This window comes from Pipistrellus kuhlii, unplaced genomic scaffold (assembly GCF_014108245.1).
Source record: "Pipistrellus kuhlii isolate mPipKuh1 unplaced genomic scaffold, mPipKuh1.p scaffold_m20_p_67, whole genome shotgun sequence".
NCBI classification, from domain to species: Eukaryota; Metazoa; Chordata; class Mammalia; order Chiroptera; family Vespertilionidae; genus Pipistrellus; species Pipistrellus kuhlii.
Genome location: NW_023425570.1, coordinates 936,169 through 954,421, shown reverse-complemented (window position 1 = coordinate 954,421; position 18,253 = coordinate 936,169). Strand labels below are relative to the sequence as shown.

The following is an 18,253-nucleotide window of genomic DNA, read 5'->3' as shown; positions in this document are numbered from 1 at the left end:
GTAATTTTTCATTTTTGCAGCGTTCTGTGGAATACGACAAGGAAGTGCTGTCTTTATCTCCTTAACCTACAGAAAAAAAGCTAAGTCTAAAAGAGTACTTAGCTCACCTAAGATCTGGCTTTGTTAAACTTGCACTGGTTCCACTAAGTATAGCTTCATAAACATTGCTAAGCAACACTTCGTGTGGAAGACACGAAGTCTGACACAAATAGCAGTAACATATGGTCCTGCCTTAAAAAAAAACTCATTATATTTTCTCATAGTAAACTGTAAGGCAAAAATGGTGGCATTTGCATATTATATATATACTAGAGGCCCGGTGCACAAAGATCTGTGCAAGAATAGGCCTTCCTTCCCCTGGCTGCCGCACCGCCTTGGCTCCAGCCCGAGCTGCCTTTTCACCTTCCCATGCTGCCCAGAGGCCCAGAGCAGCTGGGGCAGTGTGGAACACCTGTGTTGTCACCATGGTGACGATGCAAGTGTCCCACCCCACCACCAGCCACTCAGCACCTGAATATGCAAATTAACCCTCATCTTTGTTGGGTTAATTTGCATACTCACTCCTGATTGACTGGTGGGCGTAGGTATGGTCAACTTGCATCTTAATCTTTTATTAGTGTGTGTGTGTGTGTGTGTGTATGTATGTGTATAAGCCTACTGTATTTTCCGGCGTATAAGACGACCCCCTAATTTTACAGTTAAAACATAGGTTTAGGCCTATATTCGCTGTATAAGACTACCCCCACTTCAAAGAAAAGACTTACTTTGCTGTCAAGATCTGCAGGTAATTTTTGTGCAATTTTCGGTTGACTTTTTTTCGTTTCAAAAGTTGTCCTATACGCTGGAAAATACTGGTAAGCAACTGCCCCATCAGTAGCTCTGACACACATTGACCACCAGGGGGCAGATGCTCAAATCAGGAACTTCTGAGTTGTAGTGACTTGACAATTGCAGTTCTTGGGTGACACACTCAGAACCAGAGATGGGGGAAGCCCAATTCCAGGATGCGTCACCCGAGAATGGCCCTCTCACAATCCAGGATCTCTCAGAGGGGTGTTGGAGAGTTGGTTTTCCCGATCTCCACAGGCCAGGCCAAGGGACCCCACCAGTGCACGAATCCATGCCCGGGGCCGCTAGTATATAGATAATAAAGATGTAATATGCAAATGGTCATTATGCCATGAAGCATAATGAACGACTGTACAACAACTGGATCATGGATCTGCAGGAGGGTGGGGCAGCCAGCTACAAGCAGGCGGTGGAGAGCTACAGGAGGGGGCAGGGCATCAGGCTATGAGCAGGGACGAGGGGGGCTATAGGAGGGCCAGGCAGCAGGTGCAGAGCTACTGGAGGGCGGCAGCGAGCTACTGCATAGGGCTACTAGTGTGTGTGTGTGTGTGTGTGTGTGTGTGTGTGTATACACTATCTTGAGAACAGAAAAAAGGGATAGGGAACAATTATTTTTAAATTGAACAATTTATGGTTAACTTCACTAAAAAGATAGATTAGGCTCTGAAGTACAGATTTAACTGTATAAATTAGAGAATGGAATAGCTCCTAGAAAAGTCAATGCTATGTATAAATGTAACAACATATGTACATGATCTATATAAGGAAAACTATAAAACTCTGTTGAACAAAATCAAGAAGAGCCAAATAAATTAAGAGATATTCCATGTTCATGGATAGGAAGAATTAATATTGTCAAGATGTCAGTACTTCCCAAATTGACCTATAGGTGCAGAGGAATTTCAATAACAATCCCAGCAAGTTGTTTTATGTTTATCAATAGACTGATTCAAAGTTGTATAGAGCCAAGCTAGGGTGGCTCAGTGGTTGAGCATTGACCTATGAATTAGGAGGTAGCAGTTGATTCCCTGTTAGGGTACCTACTTAGATCCCTAGTAGGCGGCTTGCAGGAGGCAACCTATCAATAATTCTCTATCATCCTTGATGTTTCTATCTCTTTCTCCCTCTCCCTTCCTCTCTGAAATCAATAAAAGCATATATTTTTAAAAAATGAAAATATACCCAGAATAGTCAACACCATATTGAAGGAGAAGAACAAAGAGGATTGATGCTACTCACTGTCACTAATTCTAAAGCTGCAATATCAAGACATTGTGATATTGGTGAAAGGACAGACAAATAGGTCAGTGAAACAGAACAAGCTCATGAATGTAGTCAGCTGATCTCTGACAAAGAAGCAAAGGCGAGGCAATGGAACAAAGACAGTCTCTCCAACAAAGATGCTGGTCATCCACATGTAAAAAAACAAAAAAAAGAATCTAAACAGACTTACACACTTCACAAAAATTTGCTCAAAACTGATCATAGACCTATCTGTTAAATGCAAAACTTAGAGAACTAGAAAATAACACAGGAGAAGTCCTGGATGACTTTTCAGTGTGGCAATGACTTCAGATACAAGGCCAAAGGTGCCAATATATTGATAAGTAATTGATATGGTAGAATTAAGATTAAAAACTTACTGTCTGCAAAAGACAATGTCAGTCATTAGGAAACAAGCCATAGATTGGGAGAAATTATTTGCAAAGGGCACATATGACAAAGGACTGCTGCCCAAAACACACAGTAAACTCTTAAAACTGAACAGTAAGAAAACAACCTGATTACAAAATGGGCCAAAGGCTGCACACACACCTCACCGCAGAAGCCATGCGAGTGGCACATGAGCACGGGACAAGTTGATCCACGCCTGATGTCATCCTGGAAATGTGTCTTCAAACGGTGAGACGCCCACCACAGACCTCTCCCAGCGGCCAAGACCAGATGCTGGCAGCATTCCGTGGGCGGGGACCCCCCTCCCTGCTGGTGGGAATGCAAATGCTGCAGCCACGCCTCTCCCTCGCCCACCCAGCGTGGCTCTTGTCGGAGGGTCCCTCCCTCTTCGGACACTTGCCCCATCAGGTGAGAGCTCTCTCCACAGGCGCACCTGCACGCCGATGCTTCCAGCAGTGTTCCTCAGGATTGTCAGACTTTAGAGCAACAAGACAGCGTTCAGTGGGCGAATGGATGAACTGTGTGTGGCCTGTGAAGACAACGGAACACTCAGGTCTGGAAGGACACGTTGGAGTCTTCCCTTACCGTGCTCAGGGAGAAAGGCCCGTCTGTGACGGCTACATCCTGCCTGATTCCAATTGCACCGCCTTCCGGAAAAGAAAAACCTGTGCAGACAGGAGAAATATCAGCGGTTGCCGGGGGAAGAGGCATGTAAATATCTAGTATGACGCTATCATGGCAGATGTGGGCGATTATAAACGTGTCCGAACCATAGGATGTACACCACCAAGCGTAAGGGTGAGGTCATCTGCGGAGCTTGAGTGGCTGTGACGTGTCCGTGTCGGTTTGTCCTCAAAAGGACCGTCCGGCTGGCGAGGAGCTAATGCGGGAGGCTGGGTGTGCGTGCTGGGCAGGAGTGAGAAATCTCCGCTTTCTAGTCACCTGCACTGTGAATCTGAAACCACTCTTAAAAAATTAACTTTTAAAAGGAAAAAAAGAAAAGGGAGGTTAGTCTGGGTCAAGATATCTAGAGCTAGGAGTGAAGTGACAGAGGCGGATATTTGGAGAGCGGGGAATATTTTGGTCGCACTGGGAGCCGGGCTGCGGGAGCTGAGGGGGAGGGTGGGGGGGGGGAGGTGTATGGAAGGTCTTAGAAGGCAGCTCAGGGGCTTGGGTTTGGGTGCAGGGGAAGAAGGGCCAGCCACACAGGTGTTTCAGGGTGTGTGTGTGTGTGGGGGGGTGACAGGACCCTCTGTGTTCTACGGAACATGGCCAAGCCGCGGAGCAATGATAGGAACAGCTTGTCTCTAGGATGTTTACAGACCGACGGGCAGTCCTGTTCCTGGGAGCTGGTCCTGAGGAAACAGCGGACGCTGTTAGAAGAGCTTTGTGCACAAGGATGTTCGTGAACATACTGAGGAGCTGGGGGAGCCGGTGTGAAAGCCGAGGCACATTCACTCCACGGATCGTCAGGACGACATTGGAAATTCAGAAGTTGCAGAGACTCTCCCATACGCCTAGAAAACTGTCGGGCTCTGAGCAGAGGAAGGCAGAACAGAAGCGTGATGCGGCTTGATCACGACCAGCGGGACGCCACCACCTGCCCTGTGGGCGCTGACAAGCCGCCGGCGCGGTTTCTCTCCTTCCCGATCCGAAGCTCGCTGCCCCCCCCCCCCCGAATGTGCTCCTTATGCAACAGAGAAACCCAGGAACGTCTGGGACAGCCCCGCCGGGAGCGAACCGGTCCTGAACCCCATGGGCCCCCTGAATGAGAGGAAGGGACAGACTCCGGGCTCAGGGCAGGACCTTCTCCCAGGGACGGAGCGGAGAAGGCCCCACAGGCCGCTCCTGCGCTGGCTGGCAGGTGACACTCCCGCCACGGCCACGGCCACGGCCACGGCCACGGCCGCAGGAGCAGTCGTCAGGGCGGAGGGGAGTGAGCAGCTTCATCCTGTCAATGCTTGCTGGCGAGGGCCCCTCGGCGCCAGCGGATGCACCTGACGGCAGGGGGTGAGAGAACTGAGGACCGGCCCCCACCGTGCGGCCCCGAGCGCGGAGGGAAGCTTTGGCACTGTGCGCAGGCTGCCAAGCCAAACACGGAAGAGGCACTGAGCCTTCGATCCACAATGGACGAAAACCCACTCTTCACCAGGATGCCCATCGTAGGCTGTTCCCTATAACCCAGAGGAAACAGACAGAAAAACGGCCACAGAACCATCCAGTGGACGATTGCAGATAAAATAATACATGGACGACAGAAAATACTCAGGCTGGAGCTTAACAGCAGCAGGTGACGGACAGCACACGCCCCGGAGGGCTCCGGCCCTGCAGGGAGCCGTGTGAACGGGAGGGACTGGGCTGAGCGCGGAGCGGCCACAGGGTCGTCTTCAGCGAGGGGATCCGGCCCCGTCACCGGGCCTGTGTTTCAGCTCTTCCCTCCCAAGAGCGCGCGCTGCTTCCAAAGCCCGAGGTCGGAAAGAAAAACAGACCGAGGGCAGATGGCGTGCGGGCGGCGAGGGTGCAGAGGTGGGTTTGGGAGGCTCCGCGTGCCAGTGTGAGGGGCGTCCGGGTCCCCAGGAGCTCCCGGAGAGAGGACGCGTCCCCCTCGGTACCTGATTAGCGATAGATTTTATACAACAGACTGAACTGTTTTAATGATCCCGTCAGATGTTTATCCAAAGTCAATGAGAGCCCGAGGCCTTTGTCATTCCGGGACGCTCAATAGACTGAGCAGGGTTTTTAAAATTGATTTGGCAAAGATTAAAGCCTGACACAGGGCACAGCAATTCATTTCCTCACTCTCTCCCGAAAACATGTCACGGTCACTCCGGTCTCCGGAAAACACGCTCTGCATACGGCGGCGCGCAGAGGCCCGCGCCCTGCGAGCTGTGCCCTGTAACTGGGTCATCGGGACGCGGCTGCCGAGGCCGATGGAACGGCGATGGAGCCAGAACAGTGTGCCGGGCTGCATCCGTCCTTCTTACAGTCACACCTGCAGCATTCCTTTAGCTCGCGCTCACGTGCGGGGAATAGAAATGACCAAACTACACCCCTGGCACCGAGCAACCTGGAGACTGCCAGCGACGGCAGGTCCTCCGGCTCCGTCCGGGGCCAGGGGGGCGGGGGCCGGCCGTGTCCCTGCGCCCACGGCGCCTGCCCGCCGCCCCGAGGGACGGGCGTCCGGATGGGTCTCGAGAGCAAGGGTCTGGCAGAGAGGAGAGAGCCTCAGGCCCACCCAGTGGATGTCACCGGAATGTCCTTCCAAGCGCAGTGGCCGTCTGTCCTCCTGGCCCGGGTCCCGGTGTCCGCAGGCCGGCCTGGCCCGGACGGGTCTCTGCCTCTGCCGGCCTCCGTGGTGGGAGACGTCTGCTCCCACGTGGGCCCGTGTTTCCGTGAGGCGCCTGTTGGCATCTCTGCCCAGGCCTCCGAGTGTGCGTCTTTCTCACCGGCTGGGAGGATTCTGTGTCCCCGCTGCTGTTTCCCGCCGGGAGAGCCTTTCTCCTCGGAGCCAGAGTTCCTGACCCCACGCCCACCGGCCCTCTCCGGCGGGTCTGCTCCCAGTAAAACCGGCATCGCAGCGCGGGTCTGGGGGGCTGTGGCGCAGGTTAGATGAGTGGACCCCTGTGTTCGGCACACAGTAGGCACACACAGCGCTTTAACGGGGCTGCTGTGAGCACACGCATTGCTGTGATCGCCCATGAAGGGGATTGTTTCCCACCCGCCCTTCCCCCAGGCCCGCTCTGTCTGAGCCCGCTCCCAGCAGGAGCCTGTTCCAGCCGCCCCTCCCCTCGGGGTGGGGGTGGGGGGACGAGGCCTGGCCCCGGCCTTGGGCTGCGGTGACTCAGAGCCCAGTCCCCAGGGTGGCCTCCTGGAGCTCGGACGTCCGCCGTCACATGACTTCGGTTGCTGGGTCCCCGCCTTCTGGTCCTCGCCTTCGCAGGGTGGCCGCGGACAGAGCGTGGGTGGACTTTCTGCAGCAGGTCTGGGTGGTGGTTGTTTAAGGTTAAGATGGAGTGGTTTCTAAATAGCCTGCCATGTTGATGGCCGTGGCCGTCTCTGTTCCCGTTTCTGTTCAGGGTGGCGTTTCCCTCCTGCTTTGCAGGGACTCCGTCTTCCTCAGCAGCCAGAGGCTGGCCCCTCGCACTGCAGGGAGGGGCCCTGTGCGGCAGAGGTCAGCGTGGACGGGCGGCCTCCGGGGCTGCCCTCGGGCAGCGTGGGGAGGTCTCCCTCGCCCCATGCTGCAGAGAAACGGTGTTTGTGACGCAGGTGTTCTCCCTCCATCCTGCGACCCCGCTGTCACTGAGAACAGGCTGGCCTGCGAGGTCAGGCAGGGAAGCTGGCATTTACCCCTAAAATGTTCAGCTAGCCCGGCCGGGTGGCTCAGTGGTCGAGTGTTGCCCTCATAGTTGCTCTCCCTGGCTTTACGGAGAGGATGGGGGGCGATTCACAGGCCACCACCGCGCACCCCCATCCCCCGTCCCACCTGTGGACACGGAGCCGGGCTCCCCACGGCCGCCAGAGACCAGGAGGCGGGGCTTTCCGAGTGAGCGAGCTTCCAGAGGGCAGAGTGAAGCCACGGTCTGGGACCTCCCTGGACGGCTGGCTTATGGAATAGAGGTCTGGTCACACATAGAGATCTAGTCCCCTGACACAGCTCTGTGCTCCTGGTTAGTGGCCTGGGCCCCGGGCTGGCCTTCTCGGCCCCGCCATGAAGGTCTGGCACCCGGATGTAGGGCTGAGCCCCGGATGTAGGTCTGGGTGCTCTAGCAAGGTGTGGTCACTAGGGGGCGCTACAGGCCCAGGTGGGAGGTTCGGGGCAAGGGCAAGCCTGGGGATGATGAAAGGGCGGTCAGGTGTAGCCTGGATATTTAGACTCCAATTAAGGCATAGGCACTGGCTTCTGGTGTGGTTCCCCGGAATGGCCTCTGGTCCTCACCACAATGGTCTAGGATCAATAGGTAGGTCTGAGCCCCGGACGAGGTCTGGGTCCTGGGAGTGCCGTTGGGGCCAGGGAGGGATGTCTGGGCCCCTTGGGCGGTCTGGGACCTCACCTGGGCCTCTGGGTTATGGAAATGGTGGTCTGGGTTACAATCGGCAAGTACACCCCTGATACAAGACTGGATTCTGTGTTTGTGGCCTGGGCCCTGGGGTACTGTTCTCGGCCCCGCCATGAAGGTCTGGGTCCCAGATGTAGGTCTGGGTGCTGGGAGAAGGTGTGGTCACTAGGGGGCGCTATGGCCCAGGTGGGAGGCTTGGGGCAAGGACAGGACCTTGAGATGATGAAATGGTGGTCAGGACTAGCCTGAATATTTAGACTCCAATTAAGGAACACGGCGTATAAGATGACTCCCTAATTTTATAGTTAAAACATAGGTTTAGGCCTATATTCTCTGGATAAGACTACCCCCCCCCCCTCCACTTCAAAGAAAAGACTTACTTTGCTGTCAAGATCTGCAGGTAATTTTTGTGCAATTTTGGTCTTTGGCCCCCGATTTTCGGTTGACTTTTTTTCGTTTCAAAGGTCATCTTATATGCCGGAAACTACGGGAGGCACCTTGTACAGGCCTGGGCTCCTGGGATGGCCTGAGCCTGGCCTTAAAGGTCCGGGACCCGGATGGAGGCCTGGGTCCTGAGAGGGCAGTTCTGGCCAGGGAGGGGCATCTGGGCCCCATCGTTGGCAAGATGTCTTGTCATTGGCAGAACTTAAAGGAGCCCTTCAAGGGTCATAGCGGGAAATTCTCCCAGACACGTCGCCAGGAAAACGTCTTAAGAAAGCGAAGACCTCAGCCTCCGCCAGCTCAGGGGGGGAGTGGGGAGGGGGTGGGGAGAGGGTGGGGGGGAGGGCGGGGGGGCGTTGGGTGTCCTCCCCAGCGGCTGGAGAAGGTGCCTGGGCTGAGCGGGTCCCAGACAGGCCCCACCTGCACGGCCCGAGCCCAGCCCAGCGACCCCCTCCAGCGCCGTCCGCTCTCCCATGTCACGTGCATGGATACTGGCCATTTGTTTTCAACATTTAAGACGTCCGTGTCACGTCAGAGGGTCTGGAATGAGGTTTCCTTAGCCTGGTTCTGGGTCAGGATCCACTTAGAATAAAGCAGTGGGTTTGCTCGGCCAGTTTCTGAGCCAGCTCCTGCCCGGCTGGTGTCTCATTGCGGGATCGAGGCCTTGTCTTCTGACAGCTGAGCGAGTGAGCTGGTCCCTTGGTTTCTCAGCCGCTCCCTCTGTGGTGGGCAGTTCTCCGGCGGTGCTCAGTGCACACCCCTGGTCTGCACCAACCCCTCCGTGTGGTTTGAGAGTGAAATGTGGGTGAGGACTTGCAGCCGGTAGAATGTGTTTCCTCTTGAATTTCAAGGTCGAGGCTGCTTCATTTGAACGAGTTTTCTCGGAGGCTTGGGGGCTGCTGGTGCCTCCCAGGGCAGCGCCGGGGGCAGTGGCCTGGGGAGGGACGTGCCCAAATGGGGTCCCCCCGTCACAGGGCCCAGGTGCAGAGTTCAGTTTGTCCTGCAAGTGCCGGTTTAGACAATAGCAGAAGAGAAAGAGGTTTGTTCCTTTTTAAATCAGTTTGATGAGGAAGAACAGGTAAACTTGTATCTCACGGAGAGCCTGCCCAAGAATCCAGAGATTTTAACCAAAAGGGAAAAGGTCCCGGTGTTTAACCTGCAGGTGCCCCGCCCCTCAGCGACAGTCAAGCCCGTCTTCCCCCTCCCTGCTCACTTCCCACGAAAACGATACAGAATCCTTAAAACTACAGTTTTTAAAAATATATATTTTTATTGATTTTTTTACAGAGAGGAAGAGAGAAGGATAGAGAGCTAGAAACATGGATGAGAAAGAATCATCGATCAGCTGCCTCTTGCACACTCCCCACTGGGGATGTGCCTGCAACCAAGGTACATGCACTCTGTCCACTGAGCCAAACCATTTTCAGCGAAGGTACAGTTTTTAATTTCACCATTCTCGCCTCGTTCCACAATTAGCAGAGCTTTTACATCTAGTCACAGACACTATTGAATACTTTCTCACAAATCATTCTGGTGCAATGATTACTTTGCTTGCATAGAGCAGTTTTGTAAAATGATTAATGACATTTGTAATACCGTCGAGCAAGAAAGTACACACTAGACAGGTGCAGACTGGAATAGACGGGAAATAGTCCCCAAAGGCTGCCTGGAGCACCCCAGCCGCCCACGGTCCCGTGTGGTGGCCACGGTCCCCAAGGCCACCCCACGCTCCAGTCTAATGCGGCACCATCCCTGCGGGGCGGGGCCTGTGCCCACCGGGTACCACGGGCATCTGGTGTGTGACACGTGGAGCCCAGGAGAGAGGCAGGGCACAGAGGGACGGGGTGCGAGACGTCCCCGCAGCTTTAGGGCTGCCCCGAAGCTCCGCCAGGAGGAGCCTCCTGCAGGCTGTCCTCCGGGGCTGCACACCAGCCGGTGCCCTGGGGAGGGGAGGTCGTTGTGCACCCAGACTGCGGCAGGGAGCGCTCAGACCACACAGAGCTGGTGGGACAGACGCTGTGTCCTTTCCAGGCCGCGGGGGTGGGAAGGGAAGTGCGCAGACGGGGGAGGTTGGTTTTCCCCGGGGCTGGGAAAGTGGGACGCTGGTCTTCCCGTCTCACTCACCCCCACGGCGGCATCCCCGCTCTCTGGGGCCTGCAGAGCTTTCTCCTCGGTGTGCCTGCCCGCTCCTGCCTCTGCCTCCCTGTGTGACATCCAATTCCTACACCAGCGCGCACTCATTACACTGAGAATTGAACTGGATTTAATGGCGCAGGCAAATTGAAAAGTATTGGCTAGTCTGGAGACATTCTCCCTTAAAAACCGCTGTTCCAACCTCTCACATGGTAGTTGTCAACGCAAACCAGACAAACTGTGAATCCTACAGTATCAAGAATTGACCCATTTCATCAAAACCGGTTTGGCTCAGTGGTAGAGTGTTGGTCTGCGGACTGAAAGGTCCCAGGTTTGATTCCGGTCAGGGGCATGTACCTTGGTTGCGGGCAGATCCCTGGTGGGGGGTGTGCAGGAGGCAGCTGGTCGATGTTTCTCTCTCATCGATGTTTCTAGCTCTCTATCTCTCTCCCTTCCTCTCTGTAAAAAATCAATAAAATATATTTTTTTAAAATTTACTCATTTCATCATCTTTCTCAATCATGTCATCATCTTCTGGAACATCATCATAATAATCCAATTCCTGAATTTCCTGGTGAATTTCTTTTGACTCCATTTCTTTCAGAATCAGGGGACCAAATCTCTCATGTTTAGCCTAGGGGGGCCTTATTTTCAGGGGGATGCCTTATATTTCACTCAGAAGGAAACCTGTAAGTAGGTCTTATTTTCGGAGGGTGTCTTATTTTTGGGGAAACATATTAGTCGACTGGTTGTTGGCTGGGCTTTTATTATATAGGATTTTAACCCATTCTCTGTATTGTCTCTTCTCCCTGTTTTTTTTCCTGGAGGCAGGTGGGATGTTTAACCTTCTGACGGACTGATAGAACTTTGTTCAATCCCTCTACTATATTCGATTCTCTTGGAAGTTAATTTCATTTCTATTCTTTTGACAAGTGTCTTTGCACTTTAATATGCTTAATTACTTCATTAAGTCTAAAGTGAATCAGTAACTCTGTCTTCAGCCCCGTCAATGAAAGGACCTTACTTTGAGTCAGGTCACTGTCCTCTCAAATTCTCTCCTTTTCCTTTAAAATATTACAACTTTTCTTTGTAAACCACCATAATTGATGAATTTTGTATTTTTTAAAAATTTTTATAGTCAATGCTATTTGGTCTCATCAATTTGTTCAACAATTTGTTTGTTATTACTTCTTGCATGTCATTTCTTTGTCCCATGTTCATCTTATTTTTAATAAGTTCTATCCTTTGATAATGACAATGATCCATGGGTTAAAACAATGAAAAACCAAGCTCCTCAGTCTTGATGAAATACTTCTAACTCGTCTTATTTGCAGGTGGTGGTGTGATTGGCCTTTGCATTGTAGGTTCAGCTGTTACCTGTCTTTCAGCATGCTGCGGGATTGTTCACCTGTCTTCTGTCCTCTATTCTGTTAATGAGAAATATAATTTCAGTCTAAATTTGATCTTTTAATGTGTGATCTGTCTTTTGTTTCTGGATGCTTTCAAATCCTTTCCTTGACTTTGCAGTGTTATTGTTTTTGTTTGTTTGTTTGTTTGTTTTTCCTGAAACGATCAGCATCTTCAATCTGAAAATCCAAACCTTTCTTTAATTCTGAAAGGTTCTCAAACATTCTTCTTCAAACATCACCTTTGTCCACTCTCTGTGCCCTCCCACTCCCACAGGCCATGGCTGGGAGCGGCTCCGGTGGGGGTCCCCTGCCATCTTTCCTGTCACTTTATCTCCATGCCCTGCCTCTGCGTTGGCTCCAGGCCCTTCAGATCTATAACTCGGGCCCTAACTCTGCTTTCATCTGCCAATCCAGTCAACCTAGCTCCTGGGTTTTTAGGTTAATGATACAATGATTTTGTGGAAGTTTTATTTGGTTCTTTTTACAGTAAAATAGTCTTCTATGTTTTTTAACATTTTAAAAGTGTTTCTCTTCGGATTTTATCCTGCTGTCTCTAGTTGCTGGTTTCAGAAGTCATTTCCACACTCTCTGGTCCACTGAGTCTTCCTTATGATGACTCCGTTACCATGGTGATTGGTAAACGTTAGCAGTACACCCATGTTTGAAATATGTTCTGTACCATCTGTGATCAGTGCTTGATGCCTGTGCCATGTGTAAGTCCTTCTGCAATAAATCCACAGCTGCCTCCGTGGTTGAAGAACAGCGAGTTAACACTTTGTTCTGTGAGTGGAAAAATACTAAGTCCAAGTGGGGCCTCGTATATTAATAGAGAAGGACACTTTTTCCCATTGTGACTCTTAGAAGACCCTCGGAATTACCCACAAAAACGGTTGTTCTCAGTGCTGTCTCACTTGCTAGTTGAAGCGGGGACCTGGAGAGTTAAGAAGCTCCTGATGGGGGTTAATAAAGCCCATCCATCTCGCCGACTCTCTGACCTTTCAGTCACACCCATTGCCTCCCACATTTGTTTGGGGGATGAAATGCTATATTTAACGGCCTCGTCCAAGGGAGAGTTTTATTGCTTTTGACCAAAGGTTATTGTAAGATTTATAGATGAACTTGTCGGTACTATGTGGCCTTTAAAAAGTTACAAAACTGTCAGGACACACGCCTGGGTGGCGGACGTGGTCCCCAGTGTGGGGTTTGCGGGAGGCAGCCAATCAATGATTCTCTCTCATCATTGATGTTCTATCTCTCTCTCACTCTCCCTTCCCCCTCTCTGAAATCAGTAAACATATATATTTTTTAAAAGTTATAAACCCCGTTTTTTTAAGAAGAGAAACTGTGAGTGAGAGCACCTGAGGCCGGTGTAGCTAACATGCAGGGAGTCACCGGTGATGCTTCCCGTCAGTTAGCTGAAGGCCATGGCGGCCCTTGCTCTCTGCCCCCTGCACACAGCTGCCTTGAATCCTGGATTTTCTTGTGTGAACTTTAAAGAAAGATTTCCCAAATTTGTGGTTTCGAAACTATTTTTATGGTACTAATAAAGACAGTGGAGTATAAATTTGTTTTAAAAATTAGTTATCCTGCCAAGACCGGTTTGGCTCAATGGATAGAGCATTGGCTTGGGGACTGAAGGGTCCCGGGTTCGATTCCGGTCAAGGGCATGTACCTTGGTTGCGGGCAGGGGGTGTGCAAGAGGCAGCTGATCGATGACTCTCTCTCATCGATGTTTCTAACTGTCTATCTCTCTCCCTTCCTCTCTGTACAAAATCAATAAAATATATTTATTAAAAAAATTAGTTATCCTAACAGCAAATCATTTACAAAAATAATTTAAAGGTTTATTGCTAAATAAACAAGTAAAATGGCCTTTTGTAAGTTTCAGTGAGCAAAGCCAGCCATTTTGAAGAACTCTAAGGGATGCTGTCAATAGTGGGTCTTCTAACTAATATCTCCTTTAGATTGTGCTTTTCCTCTTAAACTACTTTCACTCTAGATTATCTTCTAAAAGAAGATGTCAGCCTGGCTGGGCGGCTCAGTTGGTTGGGTGTTGGCCGGTGCACCAGAAAGCTTGCGGTTCAATTCCCGGCCAGGGCACAGACCTAGCTTCAGGTTGGATCTCATGTTGGGGTCCGTGTGGGAGGCAGCCAATCGATGTTTGTCTCAACATCCATGTTTCTCTCTCTCCCTCTCCCGCTTCCTCTCTGGTGAGGGTTAAATAAAACAACAAAAATAAAAAGATTTATATTGTTAGAATTAATATATTATTTATGGGCATGTATTTATAAGTTTGCTTTCCATACTACCATAAAAAACAGAAACTTTTCCTCCTGAAGTTTTAAAAGTAAATAATAAAAATTAAATCCTCAGCCCTCGCTGTCTGGATCAGTGGACAGAGCATTGGCCTGCAGACTGAGGGGTCCCAGGTTTGATTCTGGTCAAGGATATAAGCCTGGGTTGCGGGCTCCATCCCCAGTGGGGGGGGGTGCAGGAGGCAGCCGATCAATGATCCTCTCTCATCATTGATGTTTCTATCTCTCTCTCTTCCTCTCTGAAGTCAGTAAAAATATATATATTTTTTAAATTGGAGCCCTCAGTGATTTACAGTGAGAGGAGGGTCAATGGGAGCACCACGGAGCCCATTCTGATCCTCCAGTAAATATTCACAAAATTCCGGAAAGGGACACATCACTGTGATCCTGATGGAGGAAAACATGGTGTCATCTTTGTAGCATGCACAAATGTATGGAATCCATAAGTTTAAGGACACGCACACACCCTTTCGTGCCCCAAGGTCAGTGTGAGCCCAGGCCCTTGGCCTGCTCTGTGGTCCCAGCCGCCGCTGGAGAGGGCCACGTGCCCCCCAGCGCTCCTGCTGAGCGTGCCCCTCGGAGCTCCCGGGGCGGACTCAGAAGGTCAGGATTAAAACCCAGCACGGGCCTCCTGAGCCGTCACCTGTCAGTACCAGACACCTTCCGGCAGTGACAGGCCCCGAACAGAACTGTGCGCTGCAATGAATGAACGGCCAGGGCTGCATAGAACCGCCGGAGGGCAGCAGGCTGGGGGCTGAGCTGGAATCTAGTTTAAAGCAGCGCCAGCCACTCAGGGTCCACAGGGCAAGGGGGCAGTGTGCCCAAAGCTGCAGGAGGAGCCAGCGAGGCCAGGCGGGCCTGGGGCAGAGGCGCAGTGTCTCCAGAGCAGGAGGACTCGCGGAGCAGAGGGACAGGCATGCCCCGCGGGGACTGCAGTCGGAGCCACAGCGGTCAGAGCCAGCGGCTTGGGGAGGGAAGCAGGGAGGCACCTGTCGGAGCAGGGAGCTCGGTCAGGGCAGTGGCAGTGACCAGGTAAAGCAAGCCAGGCTGAGACGAAGCCGATGGTGAGCAAAGTGTGGGCTGCAGGTGCAATGAGGACTTGCTTGGAGTTGCTGATGGATGAAACCCAGGATTTGAAGCAAGGCAATCATGGCTGACCCCTGGCTTGGGGGGCAGGGGTGGGGATGTCAGGAGGCTGATGAGAACAGGAAAGGAACTGCAGCCTGAGGCGATGTGAAGGTCATTGGCGACATGAAGGTCACTGGCGATGTGGGCAAAGGGCCTGCAGCGAAAGGAAGGGGCCGGTGGAGAGAGAGAGCATGGGTGTGAGGGCGCACCGACACCTGCCTGTGGGAGCTGGGAAGAGGGAGCAGGAGGTGATGGAATTCGTCAGAAAATGAAAAATGCATCAGCTCCCTTTGCAAATGGGTTCCCCAGCCCTGGGCCAAATTCATCAACTGAAACAATTTTATAGCAATAGGAATGGGACCCTAGCCCACGGGCAAGGAGAAGACAGAGTTCCGCATAAGAATGCCAGCCTGTCACCATCAGAACATCGTCTACAGGGTTCAAAGAAGTCTGTGGCCTCAGAATGCAACGGCAAGTCTTTACTCCCAACGTCAGGGCAGCAGAGATGCGGGAGCACAGACAGCCACGGCACTGAGCGCAGGCCGGACAGCGCCTCTCAAAAGACAAGTGTGGGCAGGAGAGGTCGCTGTGGGCAGGGAGCTGAGCATTGAGGACGGGGGTCATTTTGGCCTTCTCTCTCACACTCAGTCTTTTATTCAATTCACTGTCTCTCAATTGTCCCCCCTTCTCTCTCCCTTCATCCTTTCTCATATCGCTTTTATTTTTTTCAAAACCCTTGAGAATAAGAATCCTGTGTGCACCCAATATTTGTTTTCTGAAGACGTCTTTTAAAATGGGAGGAAAATACAACCGTCGCTCTAAGCTGAGTAGAAGAGCCACTCTTTCAACACAATAAAGGGGAAGAAAATAAAATGAGATGAAGGACAAGCAAGTTACGGCAATATTTATATTAGATCTGATGGGGACTAACTGCATTGATGATGATTAGATGAAGAATGGAGATGTAGGGAACAGTTCACCAGAAGCTCATAATACTGAACCTCCATGTGCCTGACAGTATTGCCTGAGACAGCCCCAGGACGGACTAGCTGCAGGCCCCTGTGGGCTCAGCTTCCTCAGGCTGAAAATCGGGACAGTATAATACCTACCTCTTACTCCTCGTGAGGATTAAATAAATGCATACACACAAGTATCTACAGCAGTGTCTGGCTGACAAACATTGGCATTTTTGTTGTTGCTGTTATTAACTTCGTTAGTGTTGTTGCCTCAAACCACACAAGGAAAAAGAAATTAACAGAATTCCAAGGAAAACTTGACATGTCAACAATCTAACTAGGAGACTTTTAACTTGCTTCTCAAGGCAAGATAAATATGTTTTTAAAGTGTTTGAGAAAGCTGTGAGATAGTTGCAATAAAATATTCAAACAGGCTGCCTTATCTTTGAAATAATTCCAAAAAGTGTAAATAAAACATTCAAAACTCAAAATAGACAGTAAAGATTAAATGAAAAACAACAACCAGAGATGAAAAAATCAGATGACAGATGTGAAACTAGTTATAGACATAAATGTGTGTGACAATGCATTTAAAAAGCCTTAGAACACATCTATAATGATAAAAGTATAATATGCTAATTAGACTAGACAGCCAAATGACCTTCTGGATGTCCTTCTGGACGAAGTTATGGCGGGAGAGGCCGAGGCAGAGGCAGTTAAAGGTGATCAGGCAGGCAGGAGAGCAGTTAGGGGCAATCAGTCAGGCAGGCAGGTGGTTAGAAGCCAGCAGTCCTGGATTGTGAGAAGGTGCAGGCCAAGCTGAGGGACTCCCCCCTACCCTTACCCCCACCATCCCGTGCACAAATTTTGTGCACTGGGCCTCTATTTAAATTATAAAGTCAATGATTTGTTATTTATGAAAGGCACAAAATGCCGACATAAGCAAAAAGAAAGAGAATTAGTAAAACATACAAAAAACACAAATAGCAATAGAGTGCCCAGGACACTTTTATTATGAAGGTAAAATTAAAGATAACCTTGTTATATATATTGGGAGCTGAATGAAGTAGCAATGCATTTTTTTAATTGTACAAAATAATGTTCTATAATATTTTCAAATATCCTTGAGAAAACAGGTATTGGGCATATATTCCATATATTTTTACTCCGAATAAGGCAAATGTCATGAGTATACAGGAATGTAGAATAAAATTGATGTCTGTACGTACTCCAAGTGGGGTTCATTTTCCATGCCCCACTGCCAGGGCCCAGGGGAACCTTGGGAATGGACTGCTTGCTTCCTTGGTGGGCGGGGCTGGTCAAGGTCATGAGCAGGCTGGAGACAGTCCTCCCGCTTCGGAACTGGAGACCATCTGATTAACTGAGACTCACAGTGGCCACCCAGGAGCAGCGTGGAGTGGCTGCCGGTTACTCACACCCAGCAGCAGGCAGTCACGTAGCCGGAGACTCCAGAACCTTCCAGCTGAGAGGGAGTTGGGGGTGTAACCACCTGCTAATGTAAAGGGGCCTTCTCCATGGTGCTGATGGGCTCCTCACTAATTATAAGGCGATCATTGGACGCTGGGACATTCCCAAGGACCTGGAATGAGGAACCCACTTCCTAGGGATGCGGCATCTTTTGCTCTGGGAATGGGTTGTATCCACGTCTGAGTCTGCGGGCTTCTTCCCTCCGTGACATCAGCCTCACTCCTGTCGCCTGGCGGGTGGTCAGTCAGGTCCTGGGTAGATACTCCAGGGAGGATGCGGATAGAACAGAGCTCCTACATGAGAACATATCCCAACACACCCTCGCTCTTCTCGGCTCCGCGGCTGTAGCTGCCCGTTTCCTGTCGGGCTGGGACTGTTGCAAAGGCCAGGAGGCCAGGGGAACATGGGGTGGATAAGGGGTGGTCTGTTCTAGAAGCTGAGGAGGAATTGCTGGTATTTTGACTTGAGGAGCCGTGGCCTGTTCCAGGTCGGCCCCCTGCGGGTCTCTCATTTCCTCTTGATGACACCAGCATCCTGTCTCTGAGGCTCCGGGGATAGCCCTGGGGTCACAAGAATATGTCATGTGCACCCCTCACCTATAAGTTCTTGTTAGAAACCCGGATGCTCATCTCTTTTCTACTTTCTTCTCTTTTCTGATTTATTTTTACACCTATATTTTCAGCATACATACTATGAGATTCTTACATTCTTTTCAACTTTGCATTTGTGCAAAACGATAAAGAAAGAAAAAACTAACCAAAACAACAAACACACCTGAAACAAGCACTAACATGCGTCCAGGC

General features: G+C 50.9%; 1 protein-coding gene across 2 annotated transcripts in view; it reads left to right on the top strand.

The window, feature by feature from the left end:
- Positions 1-18,253, top strand: part of PACRG (parkin coregulated) — a 230,769-nt gene that overhangs the window by 105,122 nt on the left and 107,394 nt on the right. The gene's annotated exons all lie outside the window — the stretch shown is intronic.